Below are 10595 nucleotides of genomic sequence, written 5' to 3' on the forward strand. Positions count from 1 at the left end.
ATTGGATTCAACCCAGAATTCTGGGCAATTTTTGGTGCTGGCAGTTTTGGGTCACCAACTTTGGGTGGCCAAATGACTTGGTTAATGGCACAATTTGGGTTTGTGTTCTGCATGAAAGTTTTAGGTCTATATCTCATCTAACCACTGGTAAAATTTCAGATCATTTAGACTAGGATAGCTCAAGTTATGACCAAATGAACAAATACTGTTCATTTGGTCAGTTTGTACAGGGTAGACTGCAATTTTTCAAATTTGGTCAATTTGTTCACTAGGTTTTGGTCACTTTTTGGGCATGCTTCCTGAATGAAAATTGTGTCATTTAGTGTCTATTTTCATTCCCAATTGGTCTCATGCCAATTGGACTTGTAAAATTTCATTTTTGGTCCTTCAAAGATAACCTAGTTATGCTGCCAGCAGCATGACTATACTCAATCCGAATTTGGCTTTGATTCAAATACTTCTAACACACTTAATTAGGTCACAAATGACCATTTCTCACTTCACATTAGGTCAAAGACACCATTTATAAGTTTCTCACATTTTTGTCTCTAACCCTAAGTGTCCCAAAACCCTAACTTACTAACTTGTTGCATTTAACCACATTTAGGCATACCAATCTCATTAGCACATCCATACAAACTTGCCTACCATTTAATTTCAATCAAAACTCAAACATATGCATAGTAATCCAAGCTGGCCCAAATTCAATTTAGTCCCTCAACAAATTTTTCTTTTCATTTTAAGTTTATTTCTATGTTCTTGATGCTATACACACACTAATTAAACTAAAAATTTGAAGTTTGCATTACTAACCTTAGGTGAAGTCTTTGATCTTCACTTCCTCTCAATTTTCTTCAATTCTTCTCCTTCTAATCTTCCTTCCAAGATTTACTTATAATTTTTCTTCAAGAAAATTAGAGGATTTACGGTGGAATTAATGTTTAGAAAGCTTAAAAGTATGCTTTCATGGAGGAAAAATTTAAGAGAGAACTTGGGAGAGAGAGAGGCGGCAACACTAGGGAAGAAGATGACCTTGTTTATTTTTTTTTTCTTTTCTTTTCTTTTATCTTTTTATGTCTTAGGAAGACCTAAAAATCCATTTAATCAAATTATTAATTATGGGATTTATGGCATCATGCATGATGTCTTATCCCTACACCTTTTTCATTTTCTCTTTTTTTTTATTTATTTATTTTTCTATTAGTTCTTTAATTTAATTCTCGATTTTGAAATTTTCCTTTCTCCGATTTTATTTGACAGTTAGGTCAGGAGTCAGCTCTCGGGGTCAATTGACCAAATTGCCCCTCGCCGGTTCAACCCTGTTTGCAAATAATTCAATATTTCTTTTGGCTACCTGACCTAATTATTTGACTGGCTTAACAATTCTTTTTCGTGATTTTCTCTTTTCCACTGTGTTCGTAATGGTCCTAAGGACCGTGGCGTCATATTTTACGGTTCGAAATTTGAGTTTAAAATGACTTCGCAGTCCTTCCCGAGAAGGTCACCCATCACTGTGACTCTCGGCTCGTTTAACTTCTTATGTTTTGTTCTTCTTATTTATACTTAACTAATTGACAATTACTAATTATTTGTGTTTATAACTTATCTAGTTGTCTTAAGTATGGTTCTAATCCCCTTAATTGTCCGGTCTGACTCCGGTCATCGAAATAGTGAAATATACCAGGTTATACAAATAGGGGTGTTACACATAGTACCTCAGGCCGTCACACCATCGGTCACAAAGTATCTCCCGGTGTGCAAATAGTGTGGCTAAAAAGCCATATAATAAATCTGGCGATAAGCCAAGTATAATGATACAATACGTATAGCCGTAAGCTATTAACGTCACAATGTGGCATAATAAGCCGTAAAAACACAGTATGGCATGAAGCCATATATAAAACAGCTGTCAGAATCCTATTGGTATGCCAACCTATCCAAACTAGTGAACTAGGCAAACTATGGCATATTACAAGATTAAATATTTATTTTTAGGATTTACTGGTCATTATACAATTCACTGATCAATGGAAATGTTGACCTTTTCATACATCATGCATAAGTTGATTCTAGTATCAACATTTCACAATTTACAATTTAATATGCTGTCAATATAATGCAATTTACCATTTTTACAAGTTAGCATTCATTGCCAAATTGCTTCAAGCATCATTGTATGTAAATGTCAAATTCTCAATTTTTGTGTGGTACATTGGTTTAGCATAAAGTCCTACTTCTCTTGGTTTTTAGCTTCTAGTCAAAGAAGCAAAATTGTAGCTCTATGTCTTATTGCACTCTGAGCAAAATTTCAGGTCATTCTGAGTTGTATAGACCAAGATATGGTGAATTTACTAAAATTGGACAAATTGCACCTTTAGTGCAAAATTTGATTAATTTTAGGTCACTTTTAGTTCTGGCAGTTTTGGTACCCGAACTTTTGCAAGCTATTTGACTTGGTTCTGGCCATTTTTGGGCTTTGGTGTCTTCATAAGAATTATAGCTCTATGTCTAAGCTAGCCATGTTAAAACTTTTAGGTCAATTTGACCTGTTTTGAGTGAGTTATGGTCATCCTAATGACTACTATTCATATGGTAAAAAATCTGGGCCTGCAAGGTTGCCATTCCGGATTTGGTCATTTTTAAGGTCAGTTTCTAGGCAGAATTTTAGCAACATTTCTACATGAAAGTTAGCCTATTTGGTGTCTAGTTTCACCCCCCATTGGCCTCATACCAATTGGGTTCATAGTTTTTCACTTATGACCTAATTTAGGTGCTGCCAACATACACAACCTGCATTTGAACATTACACTTCCAATTTTGACAATCCTCCTCCTCCCAATACTTCAATATTTAATCATGGCACTTCTATATATATTGTACACAATTCCAGCAAGGTATTTTGAATAGAACACTCAAGTGTTCAATGCACACAATACACCATTCAAGTTTAACATTTACTTCCACCAAAATTCAACATGCCTCAATATCAATCCTACACATACACTTCCATGGCAATTACACAAACTGCCTACCATTCAATACCATCATATTTCATTGATAAATTTTATAAACTCACACACAAATTCATGATATTATAGGCTGCCCAACATGAAAGTTTACCAAAGCATCAAAGTCCCACTTTTAAATCCTTAATTCAAATGTTATAATTCAATAATTCACATTCAATCAATTTCTAGCACAAGTATTTTCATCAATCCAAGTGTAACCCTCATTTTCTTACTTATCAACATCCCAAAACATTAATTAAATTCATGAGATAATTAATCTCTCATGTTCTTATGGTTGCCCAAAATGAAGCAACAATACAAATCCCCATTTCAAAAGCTCAATCACAAGTTACACATGAGATTAACTTACTAGCATCACAAATTACTTTAATCCACACTAATTCCCATCAAATACCATCAATTATACATAAGAATAATTCTCTTACTTTTCCTTTTCATGGCTTCCAAGAATTACACACACCAAATACTCACTCAATTCCTTAAATTTTTCAACCAAACTGCTCACCATAACCTCAATACAAACTTTAATTGAGCAAGGGAAGAAAAACTAGCACTAAACTTGGGCTTGAAAAATCCTTGGAATTTCCTCTCCTTTTTGCTGCCTATATGTTGCCCATGGTGCAAGGATCATTTTTCATGAAGGGAGTTTGAAGAAATAATGGCTTAAAGGTAGGGAAATGGAGCTTGCTTCATGGACATCCATGGAGGACACTTGAGAGCTTCAATTCAGCCATGGGAGAGGAGCTTGATGAAAGTGATGAAGTGAGTGGGAAAATTATGCTCCTTAGGTATCTTTATATAGTGCCACTTAGTGTTCACTAAGTAAAGTTTACTAATATAATAATTAAACTATGTAATATTTAAATTAAACCCTATAATTCCTTTAATTGCATTTCAATTTTATTTCATTTTTTTATGAGAATTTCTAAATTTAATACCACTTATTTTTCATGGACATTTAAGTCAAAAGTCCACTCTAGGTGTCAAATGACCAAAATGCCCTTCTTCGGGTCAAATTTGGACTTTTTCAGTGCTACCGATTTACTCCTTGTACCGCCTAATTTTTTAATTTTTGTTTTTCATTTATACTGACTTACTAATTTTCTTTGACATTTCCAATGTCAATTACACCTCAATAGACCTTTAATTATGTCCCGTAAATTTTTCTCTGAGTTCCCTGTGGTCCAGGGCTAGTCAACGGTCCTCGCCGTAACTTCCCGGTGCGGTCACGCATCGCTACGGGTTTAGCTCGTTTAACTTAGTCACATTTTATCTCTTTTATTTTTCCTTAATTTTTCTCATCACATATTTCAATATTTTATACTTTCTCACTGTCATTACAGTGTAGTTCCAGACATTCTGACTTTTCAGGGCAGACATTAGCTGTCGAAACAGTATGATGTCTGGACTACAAAAATGAGGATGTTACAATCATAGTATGCAGCTATTGCTAATAGAATCTTAATTAATTTAAGCATGGCAACAGGCGAGAAAGTCTCCTCATAGTCGATTACTTGCCTTTGGCGAAACCCTTTCGCTACTAGCCTTGCTTTATAGGTCTCTACCTTTCCATTAGAACCAATTTTCTTCTTGAAAACCCATTTATTCCCTATAGGTATAATGCCTTTAAGTGGGTCAATAAGGTCCCAAACTTGATTCTTATACATGGAATCAATTTTGAATTTCATAGCTTCAATCCATTTTGTAGAGTCTATATCTGATATAGCTTCTTCATAGGTAAGAGGATCATCTCCATGATCTATTTCTTTATGAGTAAACAACTCTTGTTCATCTTCATAAAGAAAACCATATTTCACTGGTGGGTGAGATATCCTGGTCGATCTGCGAGGAATTACTGTAGAAGTTTCATCAATAAGTGTAGGTTGACTAGATGTATCTATATCCGTTTGATCTGTTGGTTGGTCAGAATTCTCCAATTCTAATTCTATTTGCCTTCCCTTGCCACCTTCTTGAATAAACTGTTGTTCAAGAAATATGGCATCTCTGCTTATCATAACCTTTTATGATGTAGGCAAATAAAAATAATATCCAAAACTTTCTTTTGGATATCCAACAAATCGACCTTTTTCTGATCTGGTTTCCAATTTATCAGTGTTCATCTTTTTAATATAAGCTGCACAACCCCAAATCTTAACTTGCTTAAGACTTGGTTTTCTTCCATGCCATATCTCATAAGGTGTGGAAGAAACTGATTTTGATAGAATCCTATTTAGAATATGCAAAGCTGATTCTAATGCAAATCCCCAAAAGGAGACTGGCATATCATTATAGCTCATCATACTGCGTACCATATCTAATAGGGTACAATTTCTCTTTTCAGATACACCATTTAGTTGTGCCGTTCCTGGAGGAGTCAGTTGGGAGACAATGCCAAGCTCTTTCAAGTATTTATCAAATTCAGTACTTAAGTATTCACCTCCATGATCTAATTGAAGAGTCTTAATACTTTTTTCTGTTTGATTTTTTACTTCACATTTAAATTCTTTGAACTTTTCAAAGGATTCATGTTTGTATTTCAACAAATACAAATACCCAAACCTTGATTTATCATCAGTAAAGGTAATAAAGTAATGAAAACCGTCTCTAGCCATTTCCTTAAATGGACCACATACATCACTATGTATTAATTCCAAAATATTTTCAACTCTTAGCCGTTGTTCAACAAAAGTGATCTAGTCATTTTGCCTTGAAGGCAGGATTCACAAGTTGGAGTAGGTTCAGAACCCAATGAGGATAAAATCCCCATTTTCTCCAACTTTGCAACATGACCTAATCTTAAGTGCCAAATATATTTTGAACTTGAGTTGATTTTCATCATGGTATTACATTCATTTAGATTGCTATAGTCTGGGTAGTTCCTCTTCTAGTGCCCATCCTTCTGGTAGTGGAAACACTTTCCTTTACCTCTGTTAGCTTTGGTCTTGCCCTTCTGTTTGGCTATCTTCTTGGAAGGTCTAGAAATTTGAGGTTTCTTATTCTTATTACCCTTCTTCTTTTTGGAAATTCCAGCATAAGAAGATACAATCAAAGCTACCTCTTTTCCTTTATTGCTCGGTATATTCTTTTGGGCAATAACCAGCATGTTAAGCAACCCAGCCAAAGTATACTGTTGCTTTGTCATATGAAAATTTATCACAAAATTCCCAAATGACTCAAGCAGTGACTGAAGGATTAGATCCGACTGCATTTGGAAATCCATGTGAAAGCCAAGATGTTTCAGCTGCTCAATAAGCCGAATCATCTTGTAGACATGATCTCCTACATTCTATCCCTCAGACATCCTCATGCGGAATAGCTGTCTAGATATCTCATACCTAGCATTCCTATTGTGCTTACCATATAACTCTTACAAGTGAAGGAGGATCTCACTTGCATTCTGCATATTTTCATGCTACTTCTGTAACTCATTGCTCATAGAAGCAAGCATGTAATATTTGGCTCTCATATCATGCTCCTTCCGCTTGTCAAAAGTATTTAGTTCCTCTTGAGTGGCCTTTGGAGGTAAGGAATCAGGAACCTTTGAGTCTAAAATATATCCAATATGCTCTAGGTTCAGGACAAGTTTTAAATTTCTTAGTTAATCAGAAAGATTAGGTCCCGTCAACCTATTGTGATCAAGTATGCTCGCAAGGATATTGGACGGTGGTGGTTGTTGTGTGCTCATTATTATCAGAAAATTAACTACAGAAAATAACTAAATTAGTTAGTAAATATATCAAGCAATTTAACCAAAATGATTATGGTCTTTTAATCAAATTGGTCCTCCCACTAACTTGGTGAATCCTACACTTCTAAAGTAGGAAACGAAAATCCTAGTTGGATGCATTTCTAGTGGTTGATTGAAGTTTTATAGTCTTATTGATCATCCTTAGGCATATCCATTATTGGAATTACAATAGCCTACAAGTGAGCAACTCCTTGCCCATAACATCTCATGTGAGGTATAATAATTTATCTAGCCCCTAATGCTCAAAATCTTAGGTACATCCATTATTGATTTATCTTGCATTAGTTAAGTTGATCCCATTGAGCTAATAAACATGTAAATAATTTTAATGTCCTCAGGCACATCCATTATTGGCCATCAACTATTTACATATTTACAACATCTCATGCTTAACAATTATTCTTAAGAAAATCTCTTAAATTAAATGCATCACATGCAAGTATTTAAAATTTCTTAAAATAATTGCCTCAATGGAGAGCCCATGATATAATTACTTTAATTATACCATTTCTAACTTAATCATTTGTTTGGAAGATTTAGTGGTCGGCTTAATTACTATTATGGTCTCACTTTGCACATTATCCAATTAGCATGCATATATCATATACTTGCATACATTCCCATACATCTCATGCATACATGGATAAACAAATAATATGGTATGATCTTAGACTTTCTAAGAGATTCAATTCTGAGCCACCAAGAATTGAATCAGAGCATTCCTAGGTGTATTTCATTCATTCATTTTACAAGAGTTGCTGAAGGAGTACATAATCAACACTTGATCTTGATTTCCTTCCACTGGTCCCACCAATGCTCTTGACCTCCTTGATCTTCTTGCAATCCAATTACATTATAATCCTAAGCATACCAAAGTGAATTTACAAGAATATGGACTTTAAAGTCCTCAAATAAATGAAATTACAATTCAAATTATTACAACATTTATAATACATGCCTCAAAAATAAAATTAATTATTTTAAAACCCAAAGAAAAATAAAAGAAATAAATCCAATCACATTGGCCTTTTATTATAACACCCCTATTTGCATAGCCTGGTATATTTCACTATTTCGGTGACCGGTGTTGGTCCGGATAATTAAGGGGATTAGAACCACATCTAAGACAACTAGATAAGCCCTGAACACAAATAATTAGTAATTGTCAATTAGTTAAGTATAAATAAGAAAAATAGAACATAAGAAGTTAAATGAGCCGAGAGTCACAGTGATGGGTGACCTTCTCGGGTAGGACTGCGAGGTTGATTTAAACTCGAATTTCGAACCATAAAATATGACATCGCTGTCCTTAGGACTATTACGAAAATAGTGGAAAAGAGAAAAGCATGAAAAAGAATTGTTAAGCCGGTCAAATAATTAGGTCAGAGATTCTAGAAGAAACATTGAATTATTTGCAAACCGGGTCGAACCGGCAATGGGCAATTTGGTTAATTGACCCCTGGAGCTGACTCCTGACCTAACTGTCAAATAAAATGAGAGAAAAGAAAATTTCGGGTTCAAGAATTAAATTAAAGAAACTATAAAAAAAAAGGAAAAAAAAGAGAATTTAAAAGTTTTATTACATCACTTTGCCCCTAATTATGACATCACAAATCAATTTAAAATTTCCTAAAATTTTTTACTAAGTCAAATTGACTTAATAAAAGACAAAATCCATATAAATTAAAACAAAAAAACCTCATCTTCTCTCCCATGAAAATTCGGCAGCCACCTTCCCTATCTCCTCCATTTTTTGTTTCACCATTAAAGCTTGTTTCAAGCTTTACAATCTCTACTAAACCCTAATTTCTCCCATAACCACTTTGTAAAACCTTGTTTTAAGCTTTAAGAAGAAGATTGAAGAAGCAAAGAAAAAGAAAAAAAGAAGAGAATTGAAGAATTGGATATCAAAGATTTAGGTTAGTCATTTAAACTTGGAATTTATAGCCTAGTGTTTATGTTTAGTCTAATTAACTTAGATTTTAACTTAAATGAAAAGAAAATAATTGATGGGGGAGGAAATGGGAATTTGGCCAGCAGTAGGTTAAGGTTAGAAATGAGTGAATTTGATGTATTTAAATGGTTGTTGAAGTTGAATATTGAATATAAACTATGGATTGATGTTGGTATGCTTTGAATTAGTTAAATGTAACAATTAGTGTAGTTAGGGTTTTGGCACCTAGGGTTTGGAAGACAAAAATATGAGAATATGTCAAATGATGTTATTGACCTTATTTGAGTTGAGAAATGGTCAATTGTGACCATTTGTGATGTGTAGGAAGTGTTAGAACCAAATTGAAATTCAGATTGGATATGGTCATTCTATAGGCAGCATGACCAAGGTCCCTATCAGGGACTAAAAATGAAAATTTACAAATCCAATTAGTGTGAGGCTAATTGGGAACAAAACTAGACACAAAATGGCACATTTTTCATTTAGGAATCATGCCCAAAAATTGACTAAAACCTAGTGAACAAATTGACCAAACCCGGATTAGGCAATCTGACCTGTACAAAAATGACCAAATGAACAGTATTTATTCATTTGGCCATAACTTGGGCTAGGCAGGTCTAAATGACCTGAAATTTTACCAGTAGAAAGCTGAGATATAGACCTAAAACTTTTATGGAGAACACAAACCCAAATTATATCCTTAACCAGGTCATTCAGTCACCCAAATTTGGTGACCTAAAACTGCTAGAATCAGAATTTGCCCAGAAATCTGGGTTAAGTCCAATCCGGCAGCCATGATTCAAATGGTTATAACTTGAGCTACAAAACTCCAATTGGAGTGGTTCAAAAAGGAGAATAAATTTAAGACAATAGGGAACATTTTCTATGAAGAAAAGTTTGCCAAATTCTAATAGCAAAATGACCAATGGAACAGTGCAACATAAGACACCAAAACTGAAATTTTGCAAATTAACCTAAAAGACTTAAGTTTTGAGAAAACAACCAAAATCAACAAATTAGGTAACCAAAATGTGGTATGTGGGTGAAGTTAGAATTCCCATACCTATTAAGCCTTAGAAAGTCAATAAATTGACTTGAATAGTATCATGAATAGTAACCCCCAAATACAAAATTTAAAGAACGCCAAGTTTAGCATATTAAAGCTAGGTATAAGTGAATTTGAATTTATTTTTAGATTTATAATGAGTTATGATACTGAAACACTGTGAAACTGTGTGTTTCAGTAGAAAAGAATACTGGGAAAGAACCCGAGGGATCGAGTCAAGGCCAAGAGGCGACTCGCTTAACGTTTGTGCATAACATCAATATGCTTTAAAAATTCATTTACAAAGTGCATGAAATGTGTATTATGCTTTTGCTTTGAATTATTGAAAGTTTATTTGTATATGTTTGAAATGGCAATAAATGTTTAGTAAATTGTTAAGATAAGTTTTGAAACCACAGTGTCATGACCATATATTTGAACACCTCACTAGCATGACTAGTGGGGAAAATTAGTTTTGAATTTTGATTCCTTATCTGGCTGAAGTGTTGAGGTGAGTGCCAGTAGAAGAAGAAAAAGAATGGGTTCCCATATATTTGAGCTAGCTAGCCTTGTGTTGTGACTTCTCCTTAGCCTCCGGTTATTGAGATTATATTTGTTTCAAATGGCATGATATAACTGTGAGTTTTTATGAAAGTTGTTTTGAGATTTTTGAAATGAAATTGTTTGAATTAAAATCTTTCAAAGCATGTTTTGAATTTATATTTCTTGTTCAGTTTAATTTTTGAAGAAGTATGTTTTAAATTCCACATAAAGATTATTTTAGTATGTTGTGCACCACTGAGTCTTAGTACTCAACGA

The sequence above is a fragment of the Hevea brasiliensis genome, chromosome 4, assembly GCF_030052815.1.
Source record: "Hevea brasiliensis isolate MT/VB/25A 57/8 chromosome 4, ASM3005281v1, whole genome shotgun sequence".
In the NCBI taxonomy this organism is placed as follows: Eukaryota; Viridiplantae; Streptophyta; class Magnoliopsida; order Malpighiales; family Euphorbiaceae; genus Hevea; species Hevea brasiliensis.